The sequence below is a fragment of the Canis aureus genome, chromosome 19, assembly GCF_053574225.1.
Source record: "Canis aureus isolate CA01 chromosome 19, VMU_Caureus_v.1.0, whole genome shotgun sequence".
NCBI lineage: Eukaryota > Metazoa > Chordata > Mammalia > Carnivora > Canidae > Canis > Canis aureus.
In genome coordinates, this window is record NC_135629.1 from 16028818 (window position 1) to 16043758 (window position 14941).

The 14941-nt window shown below is 34.7% G+C and overlaps 1 protein-coding gene and 1 long non-coding RNA gene across 13 annotated transcripts in view; one reads left to right on the forward strand and one right to left on the reverse strand.

Annotated features, from left to right (window-relative positions):
* The window catches only part of CNTN4 (contactin 4), a 927650-nt gene that overhangs the window by 627933 nt on the left and 284776 nt on the right, over positions 1 to 14941 (reverse strand). The gene's annotated exons all lie outside the window — the stretch shown is intronic.
* LOC144289693 (uncharacterized) overlaps positions 1 to 14941 on the forward strand; it is a 30900-nt gene that overhangs the window by 11955 nt on the left and 4004 nt on the right. Inside the window, exon 3 of one of the 3 annotated variants that reach the window (XR_013357593.1) lies at positions 12027 to 12521. The exons of the other annotated variants lie outside the window; for them this stretch is intronic. This is a non-coding gene — a long non-coding RNA (uncharacterized LOC144289693). Of the gene's footprint in view, positions 1 to 12026; positions 12522 to 14941 lie in introns of those variants that run through there. 3 annotated transcript variants of the gene reach the window in all.

Below are 14941 nucleotides of genomic sequence, written 5' to 3' on the forward strand. Positions count from 1 at the left end.
TGGATATAATCAGGAAACAAGGAGTTGAATGAGCATAAAATAAGCACACACTAAATGATTCTAACATACTCTTATTACACACTCTGTTTCATGTCTATGCTTCAGTAATTTTAGATGGGATGTTGGCTGTTATATTTGAAGATATGGCAGGTATCCAACCCTATAAACAAAGGTATTCCTCCAGTGCTAGCTATTTTATCATGTTAGCATGATACCCACAAGTAGTGTGGCAGGGAAGGTCAATATTGAGCCCATTATAAATGAAATCTGGCTCCCATATTACAGTTCAGTTATTCAAAATCTGTAAGAAACACCTGTTATTAGAATTTTAAGCCAGATAATAACCATTATGAATTCTGTTTAGCGTCTTTTATTTTATAACCTAAAAAATGTACTTAAAGAATAATATATCTTCTGGAAGAAATAAATGCCTTTTTGGAGTTCATGCTATTTAGAAGTTCAGTAACTCTCTGAGCAAAATATTCCAGTCCAAGAAATACATAAAATATGATTATTTAGAAATTGAAGCCGGTTGATGGAGTCTCAGTTATATGTCCAGCATTATTTTGTTCCTTTATAAAACTATTCCCCAAACATTATTTTATATCAAGGGAAGCAGGTGGGAGGGGAGTGGAAACAACAACTCTGAATCCTGTTTAGGTTATTTATTAATCACAAACTGCATGGAAAATATTTAATGTGTATGTTACTCTTGAATAGAGCCCATAAGCTCAACAGACAACCTACAATAATTTCAACAGGAAAAAATAGAAGTCTCTGGTTGTCACATCAATTTAGTTTATAAATAAATAGAACATTAATGTTATATCATGTGTTCTCTTAAGCATACTTAAGATTTTTATTTAAGGTGTGTCAGTATCGGAAATTCCTTCTTTGTGTCTCTTTTGTTCTCTGATTATATAGATAGAAGCTTTAACTAGATGCATTTTTCTGTACTTAAAATTTTGATAATTCCACATTTACAAAAATGTTGCCATAATAGTATAAAGAAGCAGTGTATCCTCAAATTCCCTGAGATTGCCCAAATTTTACTACATTTTTCCCATAAATTCTGTTCTGTCTCTCTATAAACACACACACACACACATTTTTATGAACTCACTGACAATAAGCTGTAGACATAACATTTAACTCTAAATAATTTTGTTTTTCTTAAAAGCAAAGATATTCTTACATAATCACATTTGTACTTCAAAATACAGAAATAACCATTTATATAGTACTGCTATCTAACCTAAAGCTCTTATTCAGATTTCTCTAAACATACCACTTATGTCCTTGAGAACAAAAGCAAATCTCAAACCATATATTCCATGTATCTGACAGGTCTCTTTAGTCTCATTTAATCTGGAACAATTTCTAAATCTCTTGCTTATTGCATTGAAGTCTGAGTATTATGGATAATTATTTTGTAAAATCTGGATTTGTCTGCTATTTCCTCATAATTAGATTCTTTAGTGAACTTTTTTTGTCTCCTTCTCAGTGGGACCTCTCAAAGACACATAATGTTGACTTGTTACATTACTGATCAAAATAACTTTGATCACTTGATTAAGGTGGTAACCATCATGTTTGTTCACTATAAAGTCTGTATTTTTCCCTTTCTAGGCCATGGAGATACGTCAATGAAGGAGACAGTTTAGGGCCATTCTCTCTTGGAATGCCCATTTAGTAAAGGAAGGTAGATCACAATAAAAGGGGGGGAAAGGGAGAGCGAGAGAGGAAAGAGAAAGATAGTCAAGGAGGGGGAAAAATGAACAAACCAAGAATAAATATATAAATTTCAGTAGTGCTATCAGAAAAACACAGTGAGACTTTTGGGTTTACAATACAGACAGATAGGGCAAATAGAGGAGGTAAATGTTTACTCTGAAAACAAAATAGAGACTCCAGTCAAGTGAATATATATTAAAGAGGAAGAGTATTTTTCACTGAGAACAGGAAGTTCAATAGGCAAAAATGAGAGGCAAGAGTTAAAATCAGATTGGTTAGGCAGTTTTCCAATAATGTTAAGACTACAGAGGCCACACTGTAGAGTTTGGAATTTATTTTGAAAGCAAGTCAAAAAGTGAAATAGTGTAGTTTCTCCTTGGATAATGAATTGTTGAGTGTAGCAAGAGCTTAAGTAGAGATGACAGGTGGGCTCATCTGTTTGTAATCCTAGGATCCAAACCTCAACTTTTCATCCATTGAGAATATCAATGCATTGGTTGCAATAAAAAACAGTTCTGGTGCACCTACTTTTTAAGCACTTTTTTTGTATCTAGAACATTCCATTATGAGAGACAGATTAACCATATGTATGTAGGATATTATGGTAATAATAATACCTAGAAATTTTTAACCCAACCTTAATCAGAGTCATCAAAAATATTTACAGCATTTAACTCTCCATTGTAAGTACCTTTTGCAGAGAAAATATAAATAATTGTTTTCTAAGATATCATTTGTTAAACTTCATTTTTTAAAAATTAACTCTACTGGTTATTACATTTACAATAAAAGACTTTTTCAAAATCATAATAACACACTTAGTGACACCACATTTTCATTACATAGAAACCAAAAATGATGGATCCTAAGTATTATTTTAACCATGTTTTCAGAGAAGCTGATTGTACTCTTCTAGAACCGCACAGCTTGCATGGCACAGTGTTATTTTAAAATCGATTTGGTTCACACTTTGTTCTTGAGAAGACCAGCTCTTTGTTTTCTGCCTTCTGATGATACACATAGTTCAGATATAATGGGTGGAACATAAGAAATAATGAAGAATAATGGAGTGTATTCCTTAAAACTAGTATCACAACTCTCACAGGACAAATAGCAAAACAAAACAAGAGAATCATTTTTGAAAAATGGCTTTTGGATATGAGCTTAGAAATAAAAATAAAAGTAAAATTTTTCCAGCTATCTACCTTTACCTTTATAATTAAATTCTTCATAATTTTTATAATGTTTTACATATTTGCCATTATTACATATATCTTCTACCTATCTATCAAATAATAACTTAGCCAAGTTTCTTATTCAGTAAAAATCAAATACTTAAAATGGAAGAAGATACCATTATTATTATTATTATTATTATTATTATTATTTAGACATCATAGTCAAAGTGAAAAGCAGAAATCACTTTTCCTTTGATAAAAAGTAAATTCACAGTAGCAGCAATCTTCTATGGCAATTTTATTTTTCTTATTCTTTTAATAAAGATTTTTATTTCTTTATTTGAGAAAGAGAGAGAGAGATGGCAAGCAAGCACCAGCATAAGCAGAGCGGAGGGACAAAGAGCGAAGGAAAAGCAGATTCCCTGCTATTCAGGGATTCCCAGGCCCCTGAGATCATGACCTGAGCTGAAGTCACATGTTTCATGGACTGAGCTACCCAGGCACCCGATATGCCAACTTTATTTTTAAATGATTTTCTTTTCACTTTTAATAAAGATTTGCCTTGAGAAAAATGGAAATAATTTGTCAGGTTAACATTTTAAAAGTGATTTGTAAACTCTTTGTCAAGCTATTACTGCCACAGACTAGTAGAACCACAGTTCTTAGATTACCAAAAGCATTTTTAAAAGACATATAACAAAAAATGGATTGTATCAAAATCGGAATAAAGATGAAATAAAGATGCAGATGGGGAGAAAGACAAAGGGAACTACTCATGGATTTGCTACCTAAATGATTCCTCTAAATCTTAGCTTTCTCCTATACCAACCACCAGTAATCTTTAAAGTAAATGCTCAGTTGTCATTACTTCTTATTTCAAATACTTATATTAATTATATCCTATACTCAATGTAATCTTTGAATCCTCAGTTTATGTTTTACTATCCTATTTATGGGTTTTAGTTATAACCCACCCCAAACAATGTTTAAAAGGGATACATATTATTTAATGAATTATTTATTGAGATAAATTTTCTTTTTGTTTCTAAAAAGGAAAATATGTCCTTAGCCCTCAGCTTTTTTAGGGAAAGCAAAAAACAGCAAGAGCTTTGCAATTTTCATACATCTTCTTAGAAATTTTCTAGCTTCAAGCATGTGGAATGTTTACTGTCAGGTTATCCCCCTTTTATAAATTTTTCCAAAAATCATTGCTAAAAATGTAAACATTTTCCAAAAAAATAGTTTATTTTTTAAAGATTTTATTTAAAAAAATAAAGATTTTATTTATTTGTCCAGGAGAGATACACAGAGAGAGGCAGAGACATAGGTAGAGGGAGAAACAGGCTCCCTGCAGAGAGCCTGATGCAGGACTCAAAACCAGGACCCTAGGATCACAACCTGAGCTAAAGGCAGATATTCAACCATTGAGCCACCCAGGCGTCCCTCCAAAAAATATTTTAAATGCAACATAAACATACTTTGCAAACAATTATTTAAACTAATTTCAAAAATCCCCACAAACTATTAGAATGTTATGAGATACTGCTAATTAGATGAACTGGCCCAACGGTAAAAGCATTCTTTATTGTCTAATGTGGTTATAGTACAATAGGCCCACAGAAAAAGCCTATAAATCCTACATCTCCATATTACAGCGTTAGGACCTGATCAGTCTGATGCCACTGCAAAAGGTCGATGAGACAGCAATGCAATTTTGAAGGGGAAAAAGGAAAATAATTCACTCAGAATGAAAATAGAGACTTAGTTAAATAAGCATTTGCTTTACCCTTCCAAGGACCATGCAAAGCAGTGAGATACGAAGATTAGTATTACACAAGCCCTTTCTGAGGAACTCCTGGTCTAACTACACTGACACAAATATATGAATATATCGTGACAGGACAATTAATAAATAGTATGTGCAAGGTATAGTAATACGTAATTACAGTTATTGGAGGTGGGGGTGATCAACTCTCTTTTGAACATAGAAGATGATTTCTCAGAAGTGATAGTTGAGCACACATACATTTATTCAGCATTGTTATGTTTTGAACTGTGAACCCTAAAAAAGAGATACTGAAGTCTAAGACTCTAGGATCTGTAATTGTTATCAGAAATAGGGTCTTTGCAGCTGTAATCAAGTTAAAATGAGGCCATTAGGGTGAGCCATAAAGTAATATAAACAGCGTCTTTATAAGAAGAGGAAAATCTGGATATACACACAGACACAGATTTAATATAGCCAAGAAAAAACAGAGGCAAAGACTGAAGTTCTTCTCCCAAAAGTCACAGTATGTCTGCAGTTACCAGAAGCTGGAAGAGGATCCTCACATAGAGGCTTCAAATATACATGGTCCCGTCTACACTTTGATTTTGGAATTCTAGCCTCCAGAACTGTCAGAATAGATCTCTGTTGTTTAAGCCACTCAGTGTGTGGTACTTTGTTATAGCAGCCCTAGAACACTAATTAAGCATCTACCAGGACAACACATCATGAAACTCATTGAGGAAATTTTGCTGAAAAGAACAAAGACTGTGCCCTAAATATGCTAACAGACTGTTCTAGGCAATAAGACTAATACAAATAGGGCCCAGTGGTTTAGCACTGCCTTTGGCCCAGGGCGTGATCCTGGAGACCGGGGATCGAGTCCCACATCAGGCTCCCTGCATGGAGCCTGCTTCTCCCTCTGCCCGTCTCTGCCTCTCTCTGTCTCTGTGTCTCTCATGAATGAATAAATGAATAAAATATATTTTTTAAAAAAGACTAATACAAATAAAACACAGAATTATTAATCAGTATTGGTTGTTGGCAGAGTTGTACATGATTTGATATTACTATTTTAAAAAGTAGGTTAATGAGGCTAGGGAATAAGGCAGGCACCAAATCATCAAACTTCTTCTACATCATAAAGAGTATGGGGTTAATCCTGTTGACAATGGCATAGTTTACGGTTTAAGCTAGAGAAATGATCATATCCTTATACGTTCCATAGGTTACTCTGACTGCAGCAAGATAATCAATTCGTTCTAGGCAATAGCAGAAGGAGAGACACCAGTTTGGAAGCTATAGTAATAAGCCAAACATGAGATGAAATCAGGATCTGAGTAGAGGTGGAGCAAGCAACAATTACTTTGGAGCCAAATGATCTCAAACTCAGAGCAGGGTAAAAGGGGCTATGTAGAACTAATATTTTTAAAAAGAGTATGATTTAAGGCAATTGCCCTAGAAAAGAAGAAAGCAGGAAAGCAAGCAAAAAAAGAAAGACAAACCCTCAAAAACTTGGAAAAAGGAAAACTTTAGTCCTTCCACTTGGGAAACCACGCATATAACATAGACTGCATGCATGTACACATACAAAAATATGTTGAGTTGTTCCTGGTGTGAGAGCCATAAAAAATAACTGTATGTGAGAGCTGCCTGAAAGGCCACGCCTAACAGTAAGGCAGATATGAGTCCTATTTGACTCTCAGAAGCATCAAGAGACTTCCACAAAGGGACTATCTTTGATTCAGATTTGATTCAGCTGGGAATTTGCTCTTTATTCTTTTTTTTTAAAGATTTATTTATTTATGATAGAGAGAGAGAAAGAGAGAGAGAGAGAGAGGCAGAGACACAGGAGGAGGGAGAAGCAGGCTCCATGCCGGGAGCCTGTTGTGGGACTCGAGCCCGGGACTCCAGGATCACGCCCTGGGCCAAAGGCAGGCGCTAAACCACTGAGCCACCCAGGGATCCCCCACTTTATTCTGACTTTAGATTTGTTTATGACCAACTCATGATTTCCCAACCCACTGTATTAAAAAAAATTTTTAATAAGCATAATAAATATGTCTGTGCTTGGCATTCTCTGACATAAAATCTAAACAGTAAGATTATTCGTTTTCCCTCTCTCTCTCCCCCCACCTAATTTAATTTAATCTAATGAAAAAATTTAAGTGCTCCAAGTAATTATGTTACTTTGGAAGAGGCAAGAGGAAAACCTGAATGGAAGCACACCACTATTGGACTACAGAAGGTTCTCAGTCCTCACCCTCCAGGTGTTAAGAATTACCAAACTTGTGTACGTCACTCAGTACACCAGGGCATATGTTTAGTATCGCCTTTTTAAATATTTTATTAATAACAATGCTAACAATAATGATTTTGGCTAATGTTTACTGAGCCTTTATATGTGACAGAGCTCTGGGCTCTAAAATCAATGTATTATCTTACTGGATCTGCCCTCAAGCCCTGATCTTATTCTCATTCTCAAACCAGACTTCAGGAACCATCAACAATTTTTCCAATTGATGAATTAAGGATGTGAATATATTTTTAATTATTAAGCCATCACAGTAAATCAGAGGTATCAAATGGCTATAATGCATGCATACATATAGAAAGAAAATATAGTGTTGTGATTAAATTCATGAGCTTGGGACAAGATACTATAGAATCAAAATACAGATTTAGCTCCATCTCTGCTATGTTGGCTGGGACAGTTTACTTACTCAAGACTCAGTTTCTTCAAACGTGGAATGGGGAAAATAAATAGTATCTATGTAAAGAGTTGTGGGAGGTTTAAAAAAGTTAATAAATTGTGCATAGAAAGCATGAAGAAAGCAGTATTTAGCTACTGTCATTATCATGTTCATTAACATCATCATTATAATAGTAAGTGGTTACTCATTACTGCAGACATTTAAACAGAAGTTGGACAAGTACACAGCAAGGATATTATAAAGAGGATTCACATGCTCCATAATTTGATAAGATTATCATTATCTTGTGAGTTCAGGTCTGTGATCATATAAATCTGGAAAATACTATGTAATAATTTCCTTCTTGGACTTTCAAAATTAATGTCAAGTCTAGTAAGAGTTTCAATTGTCAATGAAGCAATTTATCTAGCTTTCAACCTAGAATTCTTTAGCTCTGTCACATGATGCTATGGTTCTTGCACTGTACACTTGAGTATAACTCAACATTAGTGTTATTTCAACACATTTTAGAAAGTGCCTAATCTAGAAGCAAGGAAAAGCATCCTTACTTTTGGTTCTAATGCACCAGTGATTCTAATTTAGATAACAATCACTTAAATGCACAGAACAGAGATTCAATATAAGACTTTTAGACAGGAGGAAGTATATCTTAGTAAGTATTCCTGTTTTACTGATTACAGTGAAGCCTGAAAAATACCGAGAGTAAGAAATCTAAACTCAGATTAACAAATCAACATAACACAAAAAGAAAAGAAAGTTAAGCCATTGATAATGAGGATATATTGGGTTTCATATAGAAAGCTATGGAGTGGTCCAGGTTTAACATGCCTCTAGGAGAAATCACAGAGTCACATATATATTATCTCCATGGGCAACCCAAATTATTTTGTGTATGTGAGAGAAATTGGCTTTGTGCCCTGATTTCCAATATCTTTGCCATAAGATGTACAAAAAACAATAAACTTTCTTGCCAGTTTGAAATTATATATTTTTAAATTTTTTACGCAACTCTAAAGAGACCATTTGATCTCAAAATAAGCTCCTTTGCTAGGAAAATTTCAAAGTCTTGGCAAAAAATACCATACTATATGTTTTCTGAATATTTCCAATTTCCAAAATAAGTATCTTTTTCAAAATACACAGTATTTTATAAGGAGAGCATAATGTCTTGAGTTACATAATCAAAATGTACTATAGTTAAGCCTCTGTTAAAGGATGGAGATGATTCTCAAATAATTTAAAAACATGTATTTTAACTGGTATAAAATAAATTTGTCTTCAAATGTCCATTCTAATCTACAGACGAAGAAAAAAGTGACTATTATGTATTATGTGCCACACACTCTCCTAAGCATTTTAACATATTTTTGTCATGTAATTCTCAGAATAACCATGTATTTCAGATTTACTAATCCCATATTACAGAAAAGTATAGTTCCAAGAGTTTAAATTGTGTTCCCAAGACCTCTCAACAGTAAGATCTAAGAGACCTAAATGAGGAAGGTCATTTCCCATGTCTAGCCAAGAAACAAATTATGAAAGAGAAAATATTGGGGCTTGTCTCTCTCCAGAAAAGAAAGCAAAGGCAAGGTTAAAAAAAATTCTAAAATAGTACTCAGGATTCCAGAATACAACAGCAATGAATTCAATAGAGCAGAAACACAATTTTAAATCAGAAATTTTAAATGAGAAATCCAGAAATCACAAAATTGCTAGAAATCTTTGAAGTTAGAAAGAAATGTCTAGTTTCCCTATTCTCTTTTCAGATCTCCCATTTTGTAGATGGGATTACTAAAATCTAAAGAGCAAGTTATTTGGTCTAATGTCAATTAAGGTAAGAACAGAAAAATAAATAAAAACCACAAAGCAAGCAGGATTAGCAAGTCAAATCCTGGTCCTTAATTTGGTAATAGACATTGTACTAAGTGACTCAGGTAAATTGGCTATTTTGCTACATGTCCACAGTTATAAGGTGAGAATATTTGCTTGGCCCACCAAAGTGATGTTCAGGTAAACTAATTAAAGTTTGAAAACTGTTCTGAAAATATAGGGTGCAGCAAGAGTGGTAAGCATCATTACTATTCAAATTAATACCAAATCTCACCTGTTCCACAGAGCTATATAAATGTAAAATAGATTCATTTCATTTTCTTCCTGCCTCCAATCTTCAACATCTGATCTTAGGGCTCTTTAATATTATATCCAAATGACCTAAAAAATCATAAGAGAGGGACGCCTAGATGGCTAAAGCAGTTAAGCATCTGCCTTCAGCTCAGGTCCAGATCCCAGAATCCAGGATCTAGTCCCACATCTAGCTTGAGTCCCCCATCAGGCTCCTTGTGGGAAGCCTGCTTCTCCCTCTGGCTATGTCTCTGCCTCTCTCCCTCTCTCTGTGTCTTTCATGAATAACTAAAATCTAAAAAAAAAAAAAAAAAAAAAAAAAAGAATCATAAGACAAAAACAGAACCCTTGAAATGATAGTGATTCAAACCCTAATGCCATGACCAGGGCATTGAGATACACTGAGAATATCCAAATTTTACTTTAAAAAAATGAAGAGTTACTTTGGAAAAATCCCATACCATTTTCCCTAACTTTAGTAAAAACACAATGGAATAAGGAAAGGGAATGGCATTTTTTACTTCAAATGACCAACTTTTTTTTTTTTTTGACAACTTACACTATGTGACTGATAGTACCTAATTAAATTCTCACTATGACCCTATGATGCTGATAAATTTATAACCTACAAATTTTTAAGCTAATGAGGAAATTGTACCTTGGAGAGGTTATATATTTTTCCCAAGGTCATGTAGTTTAATCTAGTAATGACGAGAGATGCAAATCCCAGCAGTCAGATTTCAAAAATAAGATTTTAACAATAAATAATACCCCAGCTAATAATAATAATACCAGCTAATAATTCTTTAGCTGAATATTTTATTTTATAATCATCATCTTATGCCCCTAACCAATAATTAATACTTAGTAGCAATTAGGTAATGTCGGGGAGCAGGAACTGTCCCCTCACAGGTCCTTCTAGTTTGATTAAAAATCAAATCGACAAGAGACAGATTCATAGGAGAAAATCAAATTTAATAGGCCTACATACAGGGAATACATACAGACATAGAAATTCCAAAGACAATCAGGCAAAATGAGGTATATATGTCATTCTGAACCAAAGAGAAGAGGGCAGGGGTCTGTAACTTCAGAGAAATGAATGTGCTTCACAGGATGATAAGAAGAGCAGGTATTTGGTAATTAGGTGTTAACCCTGTCATACAGATGGGTCATTCAGATAAAACTCATCTATGCTAATAACTCTTATTCTGGGAAAGAATTTAGATTCTTAAGTGTGGTTAAGGGGGGACAAAATTTCTCTTAAGCATACACAGTCTCAAGTGCCTATAGCTCAAAATAATCCACGTGCTAAAGTGGCTCATTAGACACAGGGATTTTGTCCTGAACCCTTACTGTAACAAGGCTCAAAGGGACCTGTGAAACTCTGGAAACACCACCCTAACTTTTTTGATTAAGATGCTGAGGTCAACAACATTAATAAAATTAACTGTCCAAGGTACTATCAGAAGTTATTCTCCAGAGTGAGAAGAGAATATACAACTTATAGCCTTAGGATTTTTTCCTCTTCAACAGAAAGAGCTACATTCTTCTTAGAGAATTTTACCCATATTGACAACCATTTGGTTGAAAGAAAGAGAAGGAAGAGAAGAAGAGATAAGAAAGAAGAGAAGGAAAAGAAGGAAGAGAATGGAAGGAAGGAAGGAAGGAAGGAAGGAAGGAAGGAAGGAAGGAAGGAAGAGAAAAGAGGAGGGGGGACGGGAGATGGGAAACAGAAGAGGAAGGAGAATGGAATAAGGAGGAGGAGAAGGAAGGGAGAGGTAAAAGAAAGTGGTAGGAATAAAGAGAAATAAAGTAAAAGAAAGAAAATGGACTATATGATCTAATTACTAGAAAAACTGTCTCAATCTTTTATGCTGCTTTGATTGTTAGTCCAGATTCCATTTAAAGGCTCAAATATCATACCTCTATTGTATAAGAAAATGTGCTAGATGATTAATGAGAAGTACATGAAGCACAAGCATCTGCCCTCATTTAACCTACATGACAACAAAAAGACAATTTGTTAGTATATGGTCAGTGACTGAATAAAGCACCTTATATTTGAAAGCTTATGAAACTGTAGTATTAATTTTCCATTCCTCTAAATCCAATAATAAAGGGATGCACTCTTACAAAACACCAATAACAACAATGCAAATTCTCCTCCTACTAAGATTCAAAGGGCAGAAAAAGAAAAAAATAATTCTATTACCAGGATTATTTGTGCCTCTTCCTTTCTAAAAAAAAAAAAAGAAAGAAAAAAGAAAAAAAAATCTAAAGCTAGAAGTTTCAAGTTCCCAAGTTTTGTCTTTAAACTCATTTCTCCTCATGTAAGACATAAATTATCTAGCTATTTCTCTGATGCACCATGAGGTCAATGAAATGATAAACATAGCACCTAGCACAATGCCTAACAAATGGGTTGTCCTAAAACATATTACATGAAAAAAATGAGTGCGTGTAGCAAAGATTTCTGCCTGTTCACCAAGATACGTTTTTCCCTTTTTCCAGGGCTTTATCTAGATGATATTTCCCAGCTTGTCATGCAGCCAAAAAAGGCCATGTGACTGAAGTCCAACCAATGTGAATGGAAGTAAAGCCTGTGCCATAAAACCTCTCACAAGCTACTTCAAGTTCTTTCCCTCACACTGACTGGAATGCTGATGCCCAGATCATTTTGTAAAACATATGCTGAAGAGGCAAAATCCTTTTCTGCCTTGATCGCTGGAGAACAATGTAGATAACATGACCAACTCCTTCTCATACTCCTAGACATAGAACTATCCTGGATTTTTTTTTAATTTTTATTTATTTATGATAGTCACAGAGAGAGAGAGAGAGAGAGAGAGAGAGAGAGAGGCAGAGACACAGGCAGAGGGAGAAGCAGGCTCCATGCACCGGGAGCCTGATGTGGGATTCGATCCAGGGTCTCCAGGATCGCGCCCTGGGCCAAAGGCAGGCGCCAAACCGCTGCGCCACCCAGGGATCCTATCCTGGATTTTTATGAACTTGAGAAATAAAATTCTATTTTATTAAGTCAATGCATTTTGGGTCCATTTATTACATCTGTTTATCTTATCCTAAATTAATGCAATGGGTAATCATAGAATTTAAGCCCCAAATCATATTGTGGCATGTAGGCTTTACACTATATATATTTCAAATAATGAAAGTACTAGCAACTATTCTATTTTATACAAACAATGTAAGAAATCATCACATGACCACAACAGCTGGTGGGAGCTCATCCTTCTAAGAATCTGTTCTTTTGGAAAAAGAAACTTCTGTACTAGCACTGAGCTTTGCTTTTTTAAAAAAAGATTTTATTTATTAATTCATGAGAGACACAAAGAGAGAGGCAGAGACATAGGCAAAGGGAGAAGCAGGCTCCCTGCAGGGAGCCCGGTGTGGGACTCGATCCCAGGATCACACCCTGAGCCAAAGGCAGATGCTCAACCACTGGGCCACCCAATGTCCCCAAGTTTTGCACTTTTATGCAAATTTATTATATCATAAATATTCTGGGAAGCTTCATTTTACTGTCTTCTGAGGCTCTTTCTTAAGTAGCTTTTTTTAAAAGACACTCAAATCTAAAATTAGTGTGTTAGTGTGCAAAGACAATGAAAACTGCCTGACCTTTCCTGTGAAGATATCACATCTCCAGAAAGGAAACCTTTAATAGTGTGCAGGGACAATGCATTCCTCAGTGACTTAACAACCTGTGTGTAGGTGAAGGAGAGAGAGAAAAAGACTATGTCTTGCAGGTACGACCAATCACTCTATTAATACGCTGTATAATGAAGCACAGTTCAAGATGGCATTTATATTAAAGACAGTGTGCTATGCAAGCTATGTGGCTATGCTTCCTATCAGAGAGGGGTACCACTAGCAATACTAATACTGCCTTCTATTTTTTTAAAAAATCACTGGATACAGCATCTAGAAACTGGTAAGAGCTCTCATTTTTTTGGTATGTTAATATAGCTGATGCTTTAGCACTGTCTCAGAACTGTACGCTGGTGAATAATGAAGCAATCCATGGTCAGCACACAACTAAGGTGAAAGGACATAGCAAACATTAAAATTGGAAATATTACCTCATATTAAATGTTAATCATACAATTTTTTTTTTACTGTCAAATACCCTCTTACCCAAAATTATACAGAAACTAAGAAATTGCAAAAATTTAGAGAAAGGAATTCTCAAAGTAAAAAGACAAAAAAACAAAGACAACTGTGGAAAGCACTTATTCCATCCAAAATACTTTATCTCAAAGATCTCCTGGTGATATACAAGTACTTTTACTTCAAAGTCCAACTTCAAATATCACTTCTTTGAAGCCTTTCCTGACTTGATCATAGCTGCCCCTGTCCAAAAGGGAAAGGTATCTACCTTTTGTGTGTTCCCATAACTCTTGGTTTTTACCATTAAACATATCATCACCATCATCATCATCACCACCACCAGCACTCATATTTATCTGGCACTTTCTAGAAACATCACAGAGATCAATATTCTAATTTTGGATTAGGAAACAAATAATAAGAATTATTGTATTATAATCAAATAGTTCAATAGAAACAAAAGAATAGTGCCACACCGTATATTGTTTTCTACCTGGTTCATGGATTACTTATGTCTTTAAATTTATAGTTGAAACTCACAACATAGTCCTGTGACTACAATATCTTATTCAACAGTTAGCACTCTATTGTCATTTAGTAACAGAATAACAGATGTTTATCTCATGTTTTTATTTTTCATGAGTAGTAGAGAGTAGCTATCGTGTAAGGAAAAGACCCTTGAAGTATAGGCCAACTAAGAAAAGAAAGGAAAATAAACCAAATGTTACACTGGAAGTGAACAGAGGAGGGTTTGTAAAACCAGCTGTTTTTTTTTTTTTCTTTTTTCTTTTTTATTTTTTCTTCTTTTCAACTGATGTATGTCAGGCCAGTATAAAAGGGGCGAGTTGAACATCTGGACCCAAACCAAAGCATTTAACATTTCCAAGCAATTCAGAGGCACAGATGATTTATGATGCTATTCTTAGATTTTTATCATGTGTCCTCTCACTTTATGAAATGTGGGCAGGAACATAAACCTGGTGACACTTCATGACATAAAAACAGTGATTGAAGACTGATAAGAAAGAAAAGAAGAATCATTTTGGTTTGGAGATGTTCAGAACAGGGCAGGCTCCTGGGAAGATGAGTTGAATTTTGCTCTAGCGGCAGTGCCTCTAGCAATTGAAGGAACTCTATGTTTAGGCAATCCCTGGCCTCCTCTATCTCTAGAAAAAGCAGAATAGGATCTGTAACTTAACTGATGTACCTGTGTGGCTTTTTTTGCTAGAAAAGCTGAGGCAGTCATATTATTGAGTATTGAAAGGCCCTGGAGATAATAAGACCATCATAATATATTTTCT